Genomic DNA, 23,255 nt, shown 5'->3' with positions numbered 1-23,255 from the left:
TTAATTAAAAGAGTTTTTTGAATTTTAGACTTATTTTTTAAAGAATCCGTTTCCAGTTGCATCACTTGCAACAGGAATCTCAAAGCACCATCTTCCTAGTAAGATGATGGCTACCCAAGGACTAGCAGCCTCTTTTGTCCTTCTTGACTTTCAAAACAACTCAGGTCCACAGGTTTTTCGATGTCTTGGCTGAAATAATCTTTTATTTTTTTGAAGTAGATAAGAAAACATCTGAAATGACCTAAATGTGCTCTCATCTCTGAGGAAAAATTCTTTTACATAATGACAAAGTTTTTCTGGGGCTAGAGAAACTCAGTAAGGCAAAAATATAAATTGTTTTGCCTTCTGAACCTAGTATATATATACAAATATGAGTTAATATGAAGCAGGGCAATATAAGAGTTAATGGCATAGAGTGTGTGATCATACACCCTGGGTATGATTCCTGACTCTACCACTACTAGCTGTATGATCTTAGGCAAGTTACTTGGCTTTTCTCTGCCTCATTTTTTCATCTAGTTCTTAGAGTTATTATGAGCATTAAGTAAACTAGTACACATTAGATGAGTTAATATTTGGAACAGTCACTGGCACATAATAGGCTCTCAGTAAGGGTTTGCTGTTATTTTAAATACAGATATATTTATTAAACAGTATTAGTGGCAGACCCTTTTTAAAACTTTTAGTGGTTAGCTGAATTTTGGTGCTGAATAACTATTAGTTCCTTTTCATTCTTTTACTCTTCTCCCCTGCTTAATAACAAATACCAGTTAAAAGTTAATGGACATGAAATCTATTTTATAATGGTTTGTCTCTCTGAAATAACTGTATTCCAATGACCCATCAACAACTGATCAGATAGACTTAGGAATATTAACTATTATTTCTGTGCTAGATTTTAAAACATTAATATTTTCAATTTGTTTATGTGGACAGTTTGGGGGGGATATAATGTAAATAATTTGCTTATGGATTTCTATTCAGTTGGTATATAAATATTTAATTCTGGGGAATTAATAATAAAATAAATCCAAGTTTGTATATGCAGACATGCATGTATGTAAAGCACTCTTAAGACTGTCACAAGCACAGCTAAGTTGTAAAAAATCACTCCCAAAATGCTACATTCCACAGAGAGAGGAATTTGCCTCATTGTAAATTGCTCTTTGCTCCTGATTTGGAATTCCAAAGAAGACTATTCTAGGGTCCAGCTGGAGAAGGTCACATCCATAAATCATGGATTTCCAATTCAAACTCTCAGGAAACAAGATCATCTAACTTGGGAATAAAATTGCACCACAACTAGTAATTTTCAGTTAATATTTTCTTCAGCTTCTATAGCATACAAAGCCCAGACAAGACCTAAAGAGCAAAGCATTTTAGAATGAAAGGAGGAGGTCAAATACACCTTAATTTCCACATTCAACCTACTTTCCTTTTCTTCTATCTTTTATAGCAGCTAACATCTGTAATCCTTAATCATACTGAAATTATTTTCTATTTTTGTTTTACTCTCTAACAATAACATTATAGGTACAGCAGACCTTCTGTATCCTTGGGTTCATATCTCTGAATGTGGATGTCCAACTCTACTACTGCATTTTGTATAAAGGACTTGAGTATCTGCTGATCTTAGTATGAGGGGTTCCTGGAACTGTAACAGAGAAGAATAAATCTGACCCATATTGGATCCACTTATTTTACTTTGATCTTTGTATTCTATTGCTTTTGCTACAAGTTAATCACTAGAGTGATGTTGCCTATAGTTTAAAGTATAAGTAATGGTCCATCTCTGGGAACCCTGCCTCCCACGCTTGAATGTTAAACTAAAATATCTTTGTTTAAGCTCACAGGGAACATCCTAACCAGGTCCTTCTGTGAATGGTTGCAGGGAAGAAGAAACTAACACATCCCCTCCAGACTTTGGCTGGAACCAGAAAATATTTGTAACAACTTAACTGCCTTTTTTACTTGACCTCCTCACCTCTCCCTCTTCATTCTATAGAAGAAACTAGCATCCAAAGCTGGGCAAGATCTTTCTTTGAGACACTAATCCATCAGCTTCTGAGTCTACTGGCTTTCCAAATAAAGTCACTATTTCTTGCCCCAACAACCCATCTTTCAATTTGTTGGTCTACTGTGCAATGAGCAATATGACCTTGGACTAGGTAACAGAACCATTGCTCATCTAGTTTTACGTCTCTGGAACAATAAACACATGTATTTCTTTTTAGTTAATTCTATACCATATCAATCCCTTGACTTCTAAAATATCCTCAGAACAAACACTAAATAGCAGATTCCACATCATGTTATGTCCTCTTCAGGCTGACCAATCAAACTATTATATTGTATTTAGGAATAAGGCCATCAGTGAAGTCTTTGAATTTGGAATGTAGTAAGGAGTGCTCACTTCACTAAAAGCACATATTTGCAAATGTGCCTTGAAAGTCTAGTATTTTAAAGACTTCATAAATATTATTTAGTTAGTAAGTTCTTACAAAGTTCTTACTATATGGCCATCTAAGTAATAAGTATGTTATTAACATAACCTTTTTTCCTCATTCAATCTTATTAAATTATTAAGAACTTATTATCTTCAGTTAATAAATGAAGAAAACAAAGCACTTGAAGATTAAGTACTTTGCCTAAGTCCTTGGTAGAGTTAAGATTCAAAACTGGGCAACTTGACTCAGGTTTATACCCTTAAGTTACTAGCTATATCTTGTAATCAAGAAATGGGAGATACAGAAATGCTTTTGTGCCCAGGAACCCCACAGGGTCCTTCTTGATATCATTTCCAAACTTAAAATTCAGTCATTTTATAATAAGAAATGGTAGGCATGAGAAAGAAAATAAAATTCAATACTAGCAAAAAGTGACCAGGATTTTGACTGGCTGAGAAACTGTATGAAAACATTTTAAACTGAGAGTATAAAAGTAAAGCCTGTTAAAAGATAAACTGAAGCAGATTAAAATTTTTAAGTTTATTTGAGCAAAATCCATTCCCTTTGGGCAGCACCAAACTGGAAGTGGTTAGGAGGGCTCTGCAGGCAGGAGCTGGGTGGGGTTGGGGAGTGGGGAGAGACGTTTATAAAAAAAGGCAAAAGCAAGGTAAGAAAACTATTGATTGGCTGTAGCTTAGAGCCTAGTTGGATATTTGTGATTGGTTGTACTTAAGTTTCATTTTGTAACCTTGAGGCAATTTCAAGATCAGATTTTAATTTTCTTCTGCAGGTCACTATGACATTAGAGCAACCTCAGTCTAATGTCCTCCTTGTTTAATTGGTTTAACAAGCCTTTATAATATTAAGGAACAGTGAGAAGCTTACTTTTATAAAATAAATTATCACTTTAAAAGGAAGCATCTGCCCAGGTCACCAGATTACCTAGAATTATGAATTTTTTTTTTTTTTTTTTTTTTTTTTTTTTTTTTTTGCGGTACGCGGGCCTCTCACTGCTGTGGCCTCACCCCTTGCAGAGCACAGGCTCCGGACGCTCAGGCTCAGCGGCCATGGCTCTCGGGCCCAGCTGCTCCGCGGCATGTGGGATCTTCCCGGGCCGGGGCACGAACCCGTGTCCCCCGCATTGGCAGGCGGACTCTCAACCACTGTGCCACCAGGGAAGCCCTGAATAATTTTAATATTAAAATATAACTCATATTGGGTATTAATTGAGCACCTTAAAATTAAAGTTAGTCCCACATAATCTAGGCTCACAGGTTTTAGACTAGTTGCTCTTGTCATTAATTTTAGAAGAAATCCTGAAAGATACTTGGGGTCAATGACTTGCCACCATGATGTATAGGGTTATTATTTTTACTTGTCTCATCAGCAGTAAAATGGACGCACCTTAGTAAATCTGAATTAGTTGAATCACATTGAAATGAATTTGGAAGGCTGTCCCCTAAAATTTCCCTGCCTGATTTTTTTCTTCCGTGCTGGTTAATCCATAGACAGCTCTGAACATAATTATTCATGTGTAAAGGACAGAAGAGATGGGAGTGCATGAAAGAGGACGTTGTGACTGCCTCTAAATGTCTACTTTGCATACCTAAAATCTGTTTTGACCCATATCTCTCAGAGTTATATAAAAAAAAAATTGAAATATTTTAGAAACACCTACCCATTTCAAGTTACAAAGGCTTTATTACTTTGGCAAGTGCTCCTTTGGCTACAGCAAATCTAAAATGTGAATTGGAGAAATGTGTTAGTGTTTGCAAAATTTGTCCTGCTAAATTGTTTCTTTAAATAAAATTGAAGTCAGCAAAAATGTGCTTCTGCAGCTGCTATTTCATAGTGCGTTCCACTACTTACCAAATTTGAAGAATTCTAAGCTTTTAAAGGAGAATCTACCTCTGTTTTGTTAATAATTCCTTTCTTTCATATTCACAATGGAAAAAAAAAGAAACCTAGTTTTTACAAATATTTGACTATCTTGGAAGCTGATGGCACACAGAAAGAGTAGTGTTTCTGTCTGAGATATCTATAAAGTCAAGTTTTAATTTTTTGCATGGAATTTATGTGAAAATTATATCAAGCTTTTTAAAAATGTGGTCGGCACTAAGTCTTTGGTTTATTATAAATTGGTTTCCACATGAAATGCTTTATATAGTATAATAAATTGATTGCCACTGTATATTGGTTTGTGTTTATAATATATTGGATTGACTGAATAATAAATCTTTCTTTTCAGCAATTACTTTTATTGGTGTGAGTAAATTATACTGGTTTCACAGTGAGCCAAAATGTTTTGCATATAAATTATACTGTCTTTGGTCAGGTGATGTTGAGTTTAACATTTAATTTAAAGATTGGGGAAGTATATATAAATATACATATATATAGAATATTGCATTTCTTATGACTGTTACATCATTTTTTGCAGACAACAATAGTTCACTCCAAAGTCTCATGTTAAACTTGAAGAGATTTGATTAAGTTATATAAATCTTTTCATTCTCTATGTCAGTTTGTGTTTCAGTGTTTGATGTAAAAGCTGCACTGTGTGTAATTTATTGTTATTCTGAACTCCTATCAAGGTGTGTAGTATATGGAAAATCACATTTCAGTCTAATATAAGGAAGAATATTCTAAGAATTATAGCTTTGCAAAAATGATAGGAATTTCCTCAACTTTTGAGATAGTGAGTCTTTGATACAAAATGGCTATGTTTGATAACAATATGATATTGTATTACAGCTCAAATACTTGCACTTGTTAAAAGTTTGGTTTAAGTGGCATTTTAAGTCCTTTAAAATGTGAAAATTGTATCATTTTCTGCAGTTTATACAAGCCCATAATTCCTAAATATCACTATGTATTTAATTATTTCAACCAACAGTAATTAAACAACTTTTTTGTGCCTACTATATTGGATATCACAGATAGAGAATATTTCCATTATTGCAGAAACTTCCATGGAATATCATTCATTAAAAACAAGGAATTTTAAAAAAACAACAGATTTGTTTTATTATCTTATCCTAATCTAAGTCTGTATACTGCAAAGTATTTTTCCATGGAAGAATTGTTCCATGGCATGTTACATAAGTGTTACATAAATGATTTTTTTTTGTAGTAGAATAATGGAATTTTTTTTTAAAGACTATGCTAGACAAAGTTAAATAGTTTTACTAGAGCAGGACTCCATAGAACCTTAGTAAGTTTCACATGTTTGAGCACTGTGGCTCTTCAAAAGGGGTTATATTATAGAATGTTCCCTAAATTTATATGACTATAGGAGTGTCACATCTCCTGTTTCTTTTTTGAAGGGTCTCTTTTAGAATAGTATCTGTGAAATATGTTATTGTAACAACTATCAAAGACAGAATTTTTTTATATTTTGGAAAATATTTGCATCAGGACATTTATATTATTCTCATTTTAGGTGATTTTAATTCTATTTTATAAAATTCTTTATTGCATTAGCGAAGACCTTCCTAACTACTGTAACATTTAGCAGAAATCCTTTATCAGATTAGAAAACGAACGGCATCAAATAGAAACTAACTTATTACCATGTGCTACTATTCATTAAATAGACTATATTTCTTTTTTTATTGAAGTATGGCTGACTTACAATGTTATATTAGTTTCAGGTGTACAATGTAGTGATTCAATATTTTTATAGATTTATCCATCGACTATATTTCTAATGAAATATGATAATGATTTATTTCAATTTACAGAATTAATAATAAGAATACATTACTTACACATCTTCTAATCAATTAATGCTTCTCTCTTCCTAAATTTCCTCACAGATTACTTCCTCATGAAATCTAACTTTTTTTTCTCAATAACAGCTTAAATATTTTGTTGCTATCAGTAGCTAATATTTACAGACTTTTTTAATGTTTTAGGCAATGTACTCATCTTTTTGTAATATCGTTGCTTTATCTTCACAATATTCATCATAAAATTGTGTCCTTACCCATTTTATGGATCATTAATCTGGTACTTGAAATGATAAGTGTGCCTCTCTTTATATATGTGTATATATATTATTATTACATGTGTTATATATTATGTATACATACACAGCTGGTCAGTGGCAGTTATGGGTTTTAAAACTAGATCTTGTTGACTCCATGTATTTTCCACCCTTATATAGTGCATCAAGTCTTAGGTAATTATTTCCTTTTTGCTGATACATTTTTATCTGGCTAGATAATATATTTCTGAATTATATCAAAGTTTACATAATATTTTCACCACTCCTGTGTATGCTTCAAGCTTTGAGGCTTTGTGACTCTATTCTTGATTGTTCTCCCAAAAAGTATGACCACCATCCTCCATCTTAACCTTTTTCACAGTATTCAGCCAGATGTGTGTAACTCCAAGACCTGGGCACTGCTTACCTCATGCTGTTCTCTCTCCATCTTCAAAGCCAGCAGCAGCAGGTCGAGGCCTTTTCTCATTGCATGACTCCAACCTCCACGTCGGCCTCCCTCATCCACTATGGAAGAACTTTATGATTACGTTAGGCCTACCCAGATGACCCAGGATAATCTTTCCAAGGTAAAGTCAGTTAATTAGCAACCTTCATTCCATGTGCAATCTTAATTCAGGTTCCAGCAATTTGAACATATACATCTTTTAGGGAGCCATTATTCTGCCTAACACAGGGTGGAATGTGTGTGTGTTTGTTTTCTGTCTTTTTACTCTTGAATAAAATATCTAGAGTTTGGTGTATCTATTTAGTCTGCTTCCTTTCCTAATGTAGTAAACAAATTTGGACAAACTCAGGAAAACCTGAATATATGCCATACATTTTTTTTATTAGGCTTAAACACTAGATTAGTGACAGGGAGTATACAATCCATAGTGACAGAGAGTATACAATCTATGAGTCATTTACTTTCCATCTGACTTTGTATGTGTCCATGATATGATTGCATAGGCAATACTTATTTTAAAACCTCATATTGCTATTCCTTATTTATGTCTCAGTATTAATGTATGGCAAAATGCAATATCTATTTTCTCATTGGAATGCTTCTATTTGATAAATTAGGTAATCTAAGTTGTGAGAGTATTTTCCTCAGGAAGCAAAATAAGTCATTTTTATTTTAAAAGAAAAATATATTATATGCGTATTTATTTACAACAAACTAGAATTTGGCAAAAATGTGTAATCTTTGCTCTCCGTTTTCAAGCCCCTTTGGGAAATGTCTTAAAAACGTGCTAATGTAACTGAGATAAACTGGATTCTACATTTACAGAATCCCTTTCAATGTATGCTCCTGGCTTAGAACTGGCCATTAGAATTTATGCAAGATTAAGGGATGGAAACAAAAGAGTGGCTCTTGATGTTAGGAATTTATTTCTAGTGATTCATGGAAATAGAGTGCTGCCAGGAGTTTTCAATGGAAACCTTTGTTGTGGCTGCTGAGAAGCTTGCAATATGGGTACCTCATATTCTCTTTAACCCAACTTCTTAGTTGCTTTAATCTGTGGGAAAAGACCTTGGTGATTGAAATCAGAGCACAGGCTGGGTAGCAAAGAGGAACGTAACCAGCCCTGTTCTGCCATGTACTATTCTTCAACAAGCACTGTAAAGGTTATCATAGGTCCTTATACTGTTCTTGGTATTCATCATTTTTGAAACTGGAGCATCCTAATAGATAAATAATATCTAATAATAAATACCTGACTCTTCAACAGGTACTTGAGATTTGTTTTCTTAGTTGAATACATCTGCCTGCTTTGTATCTTTAAGGAATTTTCATTTTCTAGTATTTATTTAATTTTCTCTGAGAATATACTTTCTTGTTTTTTAAACTACTATGATTTAAAAAGAAACCTTCTTTCATTTCTAGGCACTTTCAGAGAAACAAGAACTACTTTTATGTGCCCTGTCTATCTTTCTAAAGTTCAATTTCAATATTTATTGATAAAACACTCTTTTCTCTTTAAAAGTGGTCATAAGAGGAAGTAGCTTTAGTATATGAGGTGCCCCACAGCCTGCTAAGAGTCCTTTAAGTTTATGATCATTTGGGCAAAGTGTTCAGCTTGCTTCTTTAAGTTGACTGTATTTATCTCCAAAGTAACGTATACAAATCAAATTGAAAAAATGTTTTTAATAGTGACTTTGTGATTTAACTTCATTTTGAATACTTGAGATAATCATCTATTTATTATTTCCTCCTGATTTTCATTGACTTGAAGAATTTAAAACTGATTAAATCTCATGTGGAATATTGTGTTTCAAACACCTACCCATATAAATTGTATCTCCGAAGATGGAAAATTGTATTGCAGTCATGGATTTTTTTTTTTTTCTTAGTGATGCTACTTAATGCCACTGCAAGTTCACTTTATATTGATTTTTGGGATCTGTAGCTCCTTCATAGATTGATATCTCCACAAAAGATTAGCTGTAAAGTCTTATTTAGACGTTTAAATAAATAAGATTACCATGTTCTACACCATGCTCAACTACAGGCATTTATTGTGAATATATAGATCACACATTGTAAAAATCAGTATCAGAATCATATATTTTAAAGACTATAGATACCAAAACAACTGCAGACTTACTAAATCTAGCTGTGGTCATTATCATTTGATCTATCATCTAATTTCTGATCCTTTACTGTTAAAGGTAGTGGATAACTATAGACTTTAGATGGATTGTGTAGAAATATAAACGTTCCTCAGTATTTCCAAAATAGGGGTGTGACTGTGTATCACACATTGACTGAAAAGAAGTGATGACATCTCTCATCCTTTCCTTTCTTTCTTCCTTCTTTTCTTCTTTCCATCCTTCTTTCTTTGCTTCCTTTATTCTTTTATTTCTAGCTTTTTTTTAAATGAAAATGTTCTAGAATTTTCCCTACTGAATCCCCCTCAGGTTATATTAGCCAAAACTGGGCCAAATACTCATTTCCAGTACATAAAATGGAACCATGCTGGTTGGCTTAAACTTAGGTTAAGCATGGTTTACGCATAGACCAGGGACAGGGGTTACCTTTCCTGAGTTATACAGAGGAAACCTGGACTTACAATTGAGAAGCCCAGCAAAGAAAGCAGGTAAGTGGATGATGACAACAACCAACAGTGTTGGATGTACATTTTTTCATATTTGTATCACCAATATCTACAAACATGCATAGCATAAGTGAAAAGCTTATTAAATCCATCCTTCCTCAATCATAAAGACATGTTCAGGCTGCTCTGACTCATGATATGGCAATAGAATAGAATTCACCATTATTTTTTTTTTTACATCTTTATTGGAATATAATTGCTTTACAATGGTGTGTTAGTTGCTGCTTTATAACAAAGTGAATCAGCTGTAAATATACATATATCACCATATCTCCTCCCTCTTGTGTGTCCCTCCCACCGTCCCTATCCCTCCCCTCTAGGTGGTCACAAAACACCAAGCTGATCTCCCTGTGCTATGTGGCTGCTTCACACTAGCTATCTATTTTACATTTCGTAGTGTATATATGTCCATGCTATTCTCTTACCTCGTCCCATCTTACACTTCCCCCTCCCCATGTCCTCAAGTCCATTCTCTATATCGGCATCTATTTCTTTCTGGCCCCTAGGTTCTTCACAACCTTTTTTTTTTTTTTTTTTAGATTCCATACATATGTGTTAGCATATGGTATTTGTTTTTCTCTTTCTGACTTACTTCACTCTGTATGACAGACTCTAGGTCCATCCACCTCACTACAAATAACTCAATTTTGTTCTTTTTTATGGCTGAGTAATATTCCATTGTATATATGTGCCACATCTCCTTTATCCATTCATCTATCGATGGACACTAAGGTTGCTTCCATGTCCTGGCTATTGTAAATAGTGCTACAATGAACACTGTAGTACATGTATCTTTTTGAATTATGGTTTTCTCAAGGTATATGCCTCGTAGTGGGATTGCTGGGTCATATGGCAGTTCTATTTTTAGTTTTTTAAGGAACCTCCACACTGTTCTCCATAGTGGCTGTATCAATTTACATTCCCACCAACAGTGCAAGAGGGTTCCCTTTTCTCCACAGCCTCTCCATAATTTATTGTTTGTAGATTTTTTGATGATGGCCATTCTGACCTGTGTGAGGTGATATCTCATTGTAGTTTTGATTTGCATTTCTCTAATGATTAGTGATGTTGAGCATCCTTGCATGTGTTTGTTGACAATCTGTATATCTTCTTTGGAGAAATGTCTGTTTAGGTCTTCTGCCCATTTTTGGATCGGGTTGTTTGTTTTTGTGATACTGAGTTGCATGTGCTGCTTGTAAAGTTTGGAGGTTAATCCTTTGTAAGTTGCTTCATTTGTAAATATTTTCTCCCATTCTGAGGGTTGTTTTTTCATCTTGTTTATGGTTTCCTTTGCTGTGCAAAACATTTTAAGTTTCATTAGGTTCCATTTGTTTATTTTTCTTTTTATTTCCATTTCTCTAGAAGGTGGGTCAAAAAGGATCTTGCTCTGATTAAAGCCATAGAGTGTTCTGCCTATGTTTTCCCCTAAGAGTTTTATAGTGTCTGGCCTTACATTTAGGTCTTTAAGTAATTTTGAGTTTATTTTTGTGTATGGTGTTAGGGAGTGTTCTAATTCCATTCTTTTACATGTAGCTGTCCAGTTTTCCCAGCACCACTTATCAAAGAGACTGTCTTTTCTCCATTGCATATTCTTGCCTTCTTTATCAAAAATAAGGTGACCATATGTGCGTGGGTTTATCTCTGAGCTTTCTATCCTGTTCCATTGACCTATATTTGTGTTTTTGTGCCAGTACCATACTGTCTTGATTACTATAGCTTTGTAATATAGTCTAAAGTCTGGGAGCCTGATTCCTCCAGCTTAGTTTTTCTTTCTCAAGAGTGCTTTGGTTATTTGGGGTATTTTGTGTTTCCATACAAATTGTGAAACTTTTTGTTCTCGTTCTGTGAAAAATGTCATTGGTAGTTTGATGGGGATTGCATTGAATTTGTAGATTGCTTTGGGTAGTGTAGTCATTTTCACAATGTTGATTCTCCCAATCCAAGAAGATAGTATATCGCCCCATCTGTTTGTATTATCTTTAATTTCTTTCATCAATGTCTTATAGTTTTCTGCATACAGGTCTTCTGTCTCCTTAGGGAGGTTTATTCCTAGGTATTTTATTCTTTTTGTTTTGAGAGTAAATTGGAGTGTTTCCTTAATTTCTTTTTCAGATTTTTCATCATTAGTGTAGAGGAATGCAAGAGTTTCCTGTGCATTAATTTAGTGTCCTGCTACTTTACCAAATTCATTGATTAGCTCTAGTAGTTTTCTGGTAACATCTTTAGGATTCTCTATGTATAGTATCATGTCATCTGCAAAGAGTGACAGCTTAATTCTTCTCTTCTGATTTGGATTCCTTTTATTTCTTTTTCTTCTTTGATTTCTGTGGCTAAAATTTCCGAAGCTGTGTTGAATAATAGCAGTGAGAGTGGACAACCTTGTCTTGTTCCTGATATTAGAGGAAATGGATTCATTTTTTCACCATTGAGAACAATGTTGGCTGTTGTCATTTATGGCCTTTATTATGTTGAGGTAAGGTCACTCTATGCCTACTTTCTGGAGGGTTTTTATCATAAATGGGTGTTGAATTTTGTTGAAAGCTTTTTCTGCATCTATTGGGATGATTATATGTTTTTTCTCCTTCAATTTGTTAATACGGTTTATCACATTAATTGATTTGTGTATATTGAAGAATTCTTGCATTCCTGGGATAAACCCCACTTGATCATGGTGTATGATCCTTTCAATGTGCTGTTGGATTCTGTTTGCTACAATTTTGTTGAGGATTTTTGCATCTATGTTCATCAGTGATATTGGCCTGTAGTTTTCTTTCTTTGTGACATCTTTGTCTGGTTTGGTATCAGGGTGATGGTGGTCTTGTAGAATGAGTTTGGGAGTATTCCTGCCTCTGCTATATTTTGGAAGAGTCTGAGAAAGAGTGCTGTTAGCTCTTCTCTAAACGTTTGATAGAATTTGCCTAGGAAGCTATCTGTCCTGAGCTTTTGTTTGTTGGAAGATTTTTAATCACAGTCTCAATTTCAGTGTTTGTAATTGGTCTGTTTATATTTTCTCTTTCCACCTGGATCAGTCTCAGAAGGTTGTGCTTTTTTAAGAATTTGTCCATTTCTTCCAGGTTGTCCATTTTATTGGCATAGAGTTGCTTGTAGTAATCTCTCATGATCCTTTGTATTTCTGCAGTGTCAGTTACTTCTCCTTTTTCATTTCTAATTCTATTGATTTGAGTCTTCTCCCTTTTTTTCTTGATGAGTCTGGCTAATGGTTTATCAATTTTGTTTATCTTCTCAAAGAACCAGCTTTTAGTTTTATTGATCTTTGCTATCATTTCCTTCATTTCTTTTTCATGTATTTCTGATCTGATCTTTATGGTTTCTATCCTTCTGCTAACTTTGGGGATTTTTGTGTTCTTCTTTCTCTAATTGCTTTAGATGTAAGGTTAGGTTGTTGATTTGAGATGTTTCTTGTTTCTTGAGGTAGGATTGTATTGCTATAAACTTCCTTCTTAGAACTGTTTTTCCTGCATCCCATAGGTTTAGGGTCATCGTACTTTCATTGTCATTTGTTTCTAGGTGTTTTTTGATTTCCTCTTTGATTTCTTCAGTGATCTCTTGGTTATGAAGTACTGTATTGTTTAGTCTCCATGTGTTTGTATTTTTACAGATTTTTTTTCCTGTAATTGCTATCTAGTCTCATAGCTTTGCAGTCAGAAAAGGTACCTGATACAATTTCAATTTTCTTAAATTTACCAAGACTAGATTTGCGACGCAAGATATGATCTGTCCTGGAGAGTGTTCCATGAGCACTTGAGAAGAAAGTGTATTCTATTGATTTTGGTTGGACTGTCCTATAGATATCAAGTAAGTCCGTCTTGTTTGATGTGTCATTTAAAGCTTGTTTTTCCTTTTGTATATTCATTTTGTTTGATATGTCCATTGGTGAAAGTGGGTTGTTAAACTCCCCTACTATTATTGTGTTACTGTTGATTTCCCCTTTTATGGCTGTTAGCATTTGCCTTATGTTTTGAGGTGCTCCTATGTTGGGTACATAAATATTTACAATGGTTCTATCTTCTTCTTGGATTGATCCCTTGATCATTATGTAGTGTCCTTCTTTGTCTCTTGTAATAGTCTTTATTTTAAAGTCTGTTTTGTCTGATATGAGAATTGCTACTCCAGGTTTCTTTTTTTTTTTTTTTTAACATCTTTATTGGAGTATAAATGCTTTACAATGGTATGTTAGCTTCAGCTTCACAACAAAATGAATCAGTTATATACATACATATATTCCCATATCTCTTCCCGCTTGCGTCTCCCTCCCTCCCACCCTCCCTATCCCACCCCTCCAGGCGGTCACAAAGCACCGAGCTGATCTCCCTGTGCTATGCGGCTGCATCCCACTAGCTATTTACCTTACGTTTGGTAGTGTATATATGTCCATGCCTCTTTATCGCTTTGTCACCGTTTACCCTTCCCCCTCCCCATAACCTCAAGTCCATTCTCTAGTAAGTCTGTGTCTTTATTCCTGTTTCACCCCTAGGTTTTTCATGACATTTTTTTTTTAAATTCCATATATATGTGTTAGCATATGGTATTTGTCTCTCTCTTTCTGACTTACTTCACTCTGTATGACAGACTCTAGGTCTATCCACCTCATTACAAATAGCTCAATTTCGTCTCTTTTTATGGCTGAGTAATATTCCATTGTATATATGTGCCACATCTTCTTTATCCATTCATCCGATGATGGACACTTAGGTTGTTTCCATCTCCGGGCTATTGTAAATAGAGCTGCAATGAACATTTTGGTACATGACTCTTTTTGAATTATGGTTTTCTCAGGGTATATGCCCAGTAGTGGGATTGCTGGGTCATATGGTAGTTCTATTTGTAGCTTTTTAAGGAACCTCCATACTGTTCTCCACAGTGGCTGTATCAATTTACATTCCCACCAACAGCGTAAGAGGGTTCCCTTTTCTCCACACCCTCTCCAGCATTTATTGTTTCTAGATTTTTTGATGATGGCCATTCTGACTGGTGTGAGATGATATCTCATTGTAGTTTTGATTTGCATTTCTCTCATGATTAGTGATGTTGAGCATTCTTTCATGTGTTTGTTGGCACTCTGTATATCTTCTTTGGAGAAATGTCTATTTAGGTCTTCTGCCCATTTTTGGATTGGGTTGTTTGTTTTTTTGTTATTAAGCTGCATGAGCTGCTTATAAATTTTGGAGATCAATCCTTTGTCAGTTGCTTCATTTGCAAATATTTTCTCCCATTCTGAGGGTTGTCTTTTGGTCTTCTTTATGGTTTCCTTTGTTGCGCAAAAGCTTTTAAGTTTCATTAGGTCCCATTTGTTTACTCTTGTTTTTATTTCCATTTCTCTAGGAGGTGGGTCAAAAAGGACCTTGCTGTGATTTATGTCATAGAGTGTTCTGCCTATGTTTTCCTCTAAGAGTTTGATAGTTTCTGGCCTTACATTTAGGTCTTTAATCCATTTTGAGCTTATTTTTGTGTATGGTGTTAGGGAGTGATCTAATTTCATACCTTTACATGTAGCTGTCCAGTTTTCCCAGCACCACTTATTGAATAGGCTGTCCTTTCTCCACTGTACATTTCTGCCTCCTTTGTCAAAGATAAGGTGACCATATGTGCGTGGGTTTATCTCTGGGCTTTCTATCCTGTTCCATTGATCTATCTTTCTGTTTTTGTGCCAGTACCATACCGTCTTGATAACTGTAGCTTTGTAGTATAGTCTGAAGTCTGGGAGCCTGATTCCTCCAGTTCCTTCTTTCGTTCTCAAAATTGCTTTGGCTATTCGGGGTCTTTTGTGTTTCCATACAAATTGCAAAATTTTTTGTTCTAGTTCTGTGAAAAATGCCAGTGGTAGTTTGATAGGGATTGCATTGAATCTATAGATTGCTTTCGGTAGTAGAGTCATTTTCACAATGTTGATTCTTCCAATCCAAGAACATGGTATATCTCTCCATCTATTTGTATCGTCTTTAATTTCTTTCATCAGTGTCTTATAATTTTCTGCATACAGATCTTTTGTCTCCTTAGGTAGGTTTATTCCTAGATATTTTATTCTTTTTGTTGCAATGGTAAATGGGAGTGTTTTCTTGATTTCACTTTCAGATTTTTCATCATTAGTATATAGGAACGCCAGAGATTTCTGTGCATTAATTTTGTATCCTGCCACTTTACCAAATTCATTGATTAGCTCTAGTAGTTTTCTGGTAGCATCTTTAGGGTTCTCTATGTATAGGATCATGTCATCTGCAAACAGTGACAGCTTTACTTCTTCTTTTCCGATTTGGATTCCTTTTATTTCCTTTTCTTCTCTGATTGCTGTGGCTAAAACTTCCAAAACTATGTTGAATAAGAGTGGTGAGAGTGGGCAACCTTGTCTTGTTCCTGATCTTAGTGGAAATGCTTTCAGTTTTTCACCATTGAGGATGATGTTTGCTGTGGGCTTGTCATATATGGCCTTTATTATGTTGAGGAAAGTTCCCTCTATGCCTACTTTCTGCAGGGTTTTTATCATAAATGGGTGTTGAATTTTGTCAAAAGCTTTCTCTGCATCTATTGAGATGATCATATGGTTTTTCTCCTTCAGTTTGTTAATATGGTTTATCACATTGATAGATTTGCGTATATTGAAGAATCCTTGCATTCCTGGAATAAACCCCACTTGATCATGGTGTATGATCCTTTTAATGTGCTGTTGGATTCTGTTTGCTAGTATTTTGTTGAGGATTTTTGCATCTATGTTCATCAGTGATATTGGCCTGTAGTTTTCTTTCTTTGTGACATCCTTGTCTGGTTTTGGTATCAAGGTGATGGTGGCCTCGTAGAAGGAGTTTGGGAGTGTTCCTCCCTCTGCTGTATTTTGGAAGAGTTTGAGAAGGATAGGTGTTAGCTCTTCTCTAAATGTTTGATAGAATTCGCCTGTGAAGCCATCTGGTCCTGGGCTTTTCTTTGTTGGAAGATTTTTAATCACAGTTTCAATTTCAGTGCTTGTGATTGGTCTGTTCATATTTTCTATTTCTTCCTGATTCAGTCTTGGCAGGTTGTGCATTTCCAAGAATTTGTCCATTTCTTCCAGATTGTCCATTTTATTGGCATAGAGTTGCTTGTAGTAATCTCTCATGATCTCTTTTATTTCTGCAGTGTCAGTTGTTACCTCTCCTTTTTCATTTCTAATTCTATTGATTTGAGTCTTCTCCCTTTTTTTCTTGATGAGTCTGGCTAGTGGTTTATCTATTTTGTTTATCTTCTCAAAGAACCAGCTTTTAGTTTTATTGATCTTTGCTATTGTTTCCTTCATTTCTTTTTCATTTATTTCTGATCTGATTTTTATGATTTCTTTCCTTCTGCTAGCTTTGGGGTTTTTTTGTTCTTCTTTCTCTAATTGCTTGAGGTGCAAGGTTAGGTTGTTTATTCGAGATGTTTCCTGCTTCTTAAGGTGGGCTTGTATTGCTATAAACTTCCCCCTTAGAACTGCTTTTGCTGCATCCCACAGGTTTTGGGTCGTTGTGTCTCCATTGTCGTTTGTTTCTAGGTATTTTTTGATTTCCTCTTTGATTTCTTCAGTGGTCACTTCATTATTAAGTAGTGTATTGTTTAGCCTCCATGTGTTTGTATTTTTTACAGATCTTTTCCTGTAATTGATATCTAGTCTCATGGCGTTGTGGTCAGAAAAGATACTTGATACAATTTCAATTTTCTTAAATTTACCAAGGCTTGATTTGTGACCCAAGATATGATCTATCCTGGAGAATGTTCCATGAGCACTTGAGAAAAATGTGTATTCTGTTGTTTTTGGATGGAATGTCCTATAAATATCAATTAACTCCATCTCGTTTAATGTATCATTTAAAGCTTGTGTTTCCTTATTTATTTTCATTTTGGATGATCTGTCCATTGGTGAAAGTGGGGTGTTAAAGTCCCCTACTATGAATGTGTTACTGTCAATTTCCCCTTTTATGGTTGTCAGTATTTGCCTTATGTATTGAGGTGCACCTAAGTTGGGTGCATAAATATTTACAATTGTTATATCTTCCTCTTGGATCGATCCCTTGATCATTATGAGTGTCCTTCTTTGTCTCTTCTAATAGTCTTTGTTTTAAAGTCTATTTTGTCTGATATGAGAATTGCTACTCCAGCTTTCTTTTGGTTTCCATTTGCATGAAATACCTTTTTCCATCCCCTTACTTTCAGTCTGTATGTGTCTCTAGGTCTGAAGTGGGTCTCTTGTAGACAGCAAATATATGGGTCTTGTTTTTGTATCCATTCAGCCAATCTGTGTCTTTTGGTGGGAGCATTTAGTCCATTTACATTTAAGGTAATTATCGATATGTGTGTTCCTATTCCCATTTTCTTAATTGTTTTGGGTTCATTATTGTAGGTCCTTTTCTTCTTTTGTGTTTCTTGCCTAGAGAAGTTCCTTTAGCAGTTGTTGTAGAGCTGGTTTGGTGGTGCTCAACTCCCTCAGCTTTTGCTTGTCTGTAAAGGTTTTAATTTCTCCATCAAATCTGAATGAGATCCTTGCTGGGTAAAGTAATCTTGGTTGCAGGTTTTTCTCCTTCAACACTTTCAATATGTCCTGCCACTCCCTTCTGGCTTGCAGAGTTTCTGCTGAAAGATCAGCTGTTAACCTTATGGGGATTCCCTTGTGTGTTATTTGTTGTTTTTCCCTTGCTGCTTTTAATATGTTTTCTTTGTATTTAATTTTTGACAGTTTGATTAATATGTGTCTTGGCGTATTTCTCCTTGGATTTATCCTGTATGGGACTCTCTGTGCTTCCTGGACTTGATTAACTATTTCTTTTCCCATATTAGGGAAGTTTTCAACTATAATCTCTTCAAATATTTTCTCAGTCCCTTTCTTTTTCTCTTCTTCTTCTGGAACCCCTATAATTCGAATGTTGGTGCGTTTAATGTTGTCCCAGAGGTCTCTGAGACTGTCCTCAGTTCTTTTCATTCTTTTTTCTTTTTTCTGCTCTGCAGTAGTTATTTCCACTATTTTATCTTCCAGGTCACTTATCCGTTCTTCTGCCTCAGTTATTCTGCTATTGATCCCATCTAGAGTACTTTTAATTTCATTTATTGTGTTGTTCATCGTTGCTTGTTTCATCTTTAGTTCTTCTAGGTCCTTGTTAACTGATTCTTGCAATTTGTCCATTCTATTGTCCATTCTATCTCCAAGATTTCGGATCAACCTTACTATCATTATTCTGAATTCTTTTTCAGGTAGACTGCCTATTTCCTCTTCATTTGTTAGGTCTGGTGGGTTTTTATCTTGCTCCTTCATCTGCTGTGTTTTTCTGTCTTTTCATTTTGCTTATCTTACTGTGTTTGGGGTCTCCTTTTTTGCAGGCTGAAGGTTCGTAGTTCCTGTTGTTTTTTGTGTCCGTCCCCAGTGGCTAAGGTTGGTTCAGTGGGTTGTGTAGGCTTCCTGGTGGAGGGTACTAGTGCCTGTGTTCTGGTGGATGAGGCTGGATCTTGTCTTTCTGGTGGGCAGGTCCACGTCTGGTGGTGTGTTTTCGGGTGTCTGCAGACTTACTATGATTTTGGGCAGCCTCTCTGCTAATGGGTGGGGTTGTGTTCCTGTCTTGCTAGTTGTTTGGCATAGGATGTCTAGCACTGTAGCTTGCTGGTCGTTGAGTGAAGCTGGGTGCTGGCATTGAGATGGAGATCTCTCGGAGATTTTTGCTGTTTGATATTATGTGCAGCTGGGAGGCCTCTTGTGGACCAGTGTCCTGAAGTTGGCTCTCCCGCCTCAGAGGCACAGCACTGACTCCTGGCTGCAGCACCAAGAGCCTTTCATCCACAGGGCTCCTTAATTTGGGATGATTCGTTGTCTATTCAGGTATTCCACAGATGCAGGGTATATCAAGTTGGTTGTGGAGCTTTAATCCGCTGCTTCTGAGGCTGCTGGGAGAGATTTCCCTTTCTCTTCTTTGTTCTGACAGTTCCCAGGGGCTCAGCTTTGGATTTGGCCCCGCCTGTGCGTGTAGGTCGCCGGAGGGCGTCTGTTCTTTGCTCAGACAGGACGGGGTTAAAGGAGCCGCTGATTCGGAGGCTCTGGCTCACCCAGGCCGGGGGGTAGGGAAGGTCACGGAGTGCGGGGCGGGCCTGCAGCGGCAGAGGCCGGCGTGACGCTGCAGCCTGAGGGCGCCGTGCGCTCTCCCGGGGGAGCCGTCCCTGGATCCCAGGACCCTGGCAGTGGCGGGCTGCACAGGCTCCCCGGAAGGGCGTGTGGCTAGTGACCTGTGCTCGCACACAGGCCTCCTGACGGCGGCAGCAGCGGCCTCAGCGTCCCATGTCCGTCTCTGGGCTCCGCAATCTTAGCCGCGGCTCGCGCCCGTCCCTGGAGCCCTCTCAAGCAGCGCTCTTAATCCCCTCTCCTCGTGCACCAGGAAACAAAGAGGGACGTAAAAGTCTCTTGCCTCTTCGGCAGGTCCAGACCCCTCCCCGGACTCTCTCCCGGCCAGCCGCGGCGCACCAACGCCCTGCAGGCTGTGTTCACGCCGCCAACCTCAGTCCTCTCCCTGCGCTCCGACCGAAGCCCGAGCCTCAGCTCCCAGCCCCACCCGCCCCGGCGGGCGAGCAGACAAGCCTCTCGGCTGGTGAGTGCCGGTCGGCCCGATCCTCTGCGCTGGAATCTGCCCGCTTTGCCCTCCGCACCCCTGTTGCTGTGTTCTCCTCCGCGGCTCCCAAGCTCCCCCACTCCGCCTCCCGAAGTCTCCACCCGCGAAGGGGCTTCCTAGTGTGTGGACACTTTTCCTCCTTCACAGCTCTCTCCCGCTGGTGCAGGACCCGTCCCTATCCTTTTGTCTCTGTTTAGTTTTTTCTTTTGCCCTAACCAGGTACGTGGGGGGTTCCTTGCCTTTTGGGAGGTCTGAGGTCTTCTGCCAGCGTTCAGTAGGTGCTCCGTAGGAGTTGTTCCACGCGTAGATGTACTTCTGGTGTATCTGTGGAGAGGAAGGTGATCTCCGCGTCTTACTCTTCCGCCATCTTCCCGGAAGTCCCTCCAGGTTTCTTTTGATTTCCATTTGCATGGAATATATTTTTCCATCCCCTCACTTTCAGTCTGTATGTGTCCCTAGGTCTGAAGTGGGTCTCTTGTAGACAGCATATATTCGGGTCTTATTTTTGTATCCATTCAGTCAGTCTATGTCTTTTGTTTGGAGCATTTAATCCATTTACATTTAAGGTAGTTATCAATATGTATCTTCCTATTACCATTTTCTTAACTGTTTTCGGTTTGTTATTGTAGGTCTTTTCCTTCTTTTGTGTTTCCTGCCTAGAGGAGTTCCTTTAGCATTTGTTGTAAAGCTGTTTTGGTGGTGCTGAATTCTCTTAGGTTTTCCTTGTCTGTAAAGATTTTAATTTCTCCGTCATATCTGAATGAGATCCTTGCTGGGTAGAGTAATCTTGGCTGTAGGTTTTTCCTTTTCATCACTTTAAATATGTCCTGCCACTCCCTTCCAGCTTGTAGAGCTTCTGCTGAAATATCAGCTGTTAACCTTATGGGTATTCCTTGTATGTTATTTGTTGTTTTTCTCTTGCTGCTTTTAATATTTTTTCTTTATATTTAATTTTTGATAGTTTGATTAATATGTGTCCTGGCATGTTTCTCCTTGGATTTATCCTGTATGGGACTCTCTGTGCTTTCTGGACTTGTTTGACTATTTCCTTTCCCATATTATGTAAGTTTTCAAGTATAATCTCTTCAGATATTTTCTCAGTCCTTTTCTTTTCCTCTTCTTCTTCTGGGACCCCTATAATTTGAATGTTGGTACATTTAATGTTGTCCCAGAGGTCTCTGAGACTGTCCTCAATTCTTTTCATTATTTTTTCTTTGTTCTGCTCTATGGTAGTTATTTCCACTATTTTATCTTCCAGGTAACTTATCCGTTCTTCTGCTCTTGATTCCTTCCAGATAATTTTTAATTTCATTTATTGTGTTTTTCATCATTGTTTGTTTGCTCTTTAGTTCTTCTAGGTCTTGTTAAATGTTTCTTGTATTTTCTCCATTCTATTTCCAAGATTTTGGATCATTTTTACTATCATTACTCTGAATTCTTTTTCAGGTAGTCTGCCTATTTCCTTTTTATTTGTTTTGTCTGGTGGGTTTTTAACCTTGCTCATTCATCTGCTGTGTGTTTCTCTGTCTTCTCATTTTGCTTAACTTACTGTGTTTGGGATCTCCTTCTGCAGGCTGCAGGTTCTTAGTTCCCGCTGTTTTTGGTGTCTGTCCCCAGTGGCTAAGGTTGGTTCAGTGGGTTCTGTAGACTTCCAGATGGACAAGACTAGTGCCTGTGTTCTGGTGGATGAGGCTGGATCTTGTCTTCCTGGTGGCCAGTACCACGTCCAGTGGTGTGTTTTGGGGTGCCTGTGACCTTATTATGATTTTAGGCAGCCTCTCTGCTAATGAGTGGAGTTGTGTTCCTGTCTTGTTAGTTGTTTGGCATAGGGTATCCAGGACTGTAGCTTGCTGGTCATTGAGTGGAGCTGTTTCTTAGCCTTGAGATGGAGATCTCTGGGAGAGCTTTCGCCGTTTGATATTACATGGAGCCGGGAGCTCTCTGGTGGACCAGGGTCCTGAGCTTGGCCCTCCCCCTTCAGAGGCAGAGGCCTGACACCTGGCCAGAGCACCAAGACCCTGTCAGCCACATGGCTCAGATGAAAAGGGAGAGAAAAAGAAACAAAGAAAAAAATTAAGGAAAGTTATTAAAATAAAAAATTTAAAAATAATTATTAAAATTTTAAAAAATTAAAAAAAAATATAAAAAGAAAAAAAAAAGAAAGAAGAGAGCAACCTAACCAAAAAACAAATTCACCAATGACAAGTGCTCTAATGTATACTAAAAAAAAAAAATAGGACAAATGGTAAAAGTAAAGCTATTCAGACAAAATCACACAAAGAAGCATACACATACACACTCACAAAAAGATTAAACATAAGACCAGAAAGAAATTAGATGCAGAAAGGAAACCCCAAGTCTACAGTTGCTCCCAAAGTCCACCGCCTCAATTTTGGGATGATTTGTTACTTATTCAGGTATTCCAGAGATGCAGGGCCATCAAGTTGATTGTGGAGATTTAATCCACTGATCCTGAAGCTGCTGGGAGAAATTTCCCTTTCTCTTCTTTGCTCGCACAGCTCCTGGGGTTCAGCTTTGGATTTGGCCCCGTCTCTGCGTGTAGGTCTCCTGAGGGCATCTGTTCTTTGCTCAGACAGGACGGGGTTAAAGGAGCAATTGACTAGGGGACTCTGGCTCACTCAGGCCAGGGGGAGGGAGGGGTACAGAATGTGGGGTGAGCCTGAGGCGGCAGAGGCCAGTGTGACATTTCAACAGCCTGAGGCATGCCATGTGTTCTCCTGGGGAAGTTGTCCCTGGATCACGGGACCCTGGCAGTGGCAGCCTGCACAGGCTCCCGGGAGGGGAGGTGTGGATAGTGCCCTGTGCTTGCACACAGGCTTTTTGGTGGTTGCAGCAGCAGGAGCCTTAGCATTTCATGCCCGTCTCTGGGGTCCACGCTGATAGCCACAGCTTGCGCCCATCTCTGGAGCTTGTTTAGGCGGTGCTCTGAATCCGCTCTCCTCATGCACCCCGATACAATGGTCTCTTGCCTCTTAGGCAGTTGCAGACATTTTCCTGGACTCCCTCCCGGCTAGCTGTGGTGCACTAGCCCCTTCAGGCTGTGTTCATGCAACCAGCCCCAGTCCTCTCC

This window comes from Lagenorhynchus albirostris, chromosome 4 (genome assembly GCF_949774975.1).
Source record: "Lagenorhynchus albirostris chromosome 4, mLagAlb1.1, whole genome shotgun sequence".
Lineage (NCBI taxonomy): Eukaryota > Metazoa > Chordata > Mammalia > Artiodactyla > Delphinidae > Lagenorhynchus > Lagenorhynchus albirostris.
Note: the sequence above shows the minus strand (reverse complement) of the source record.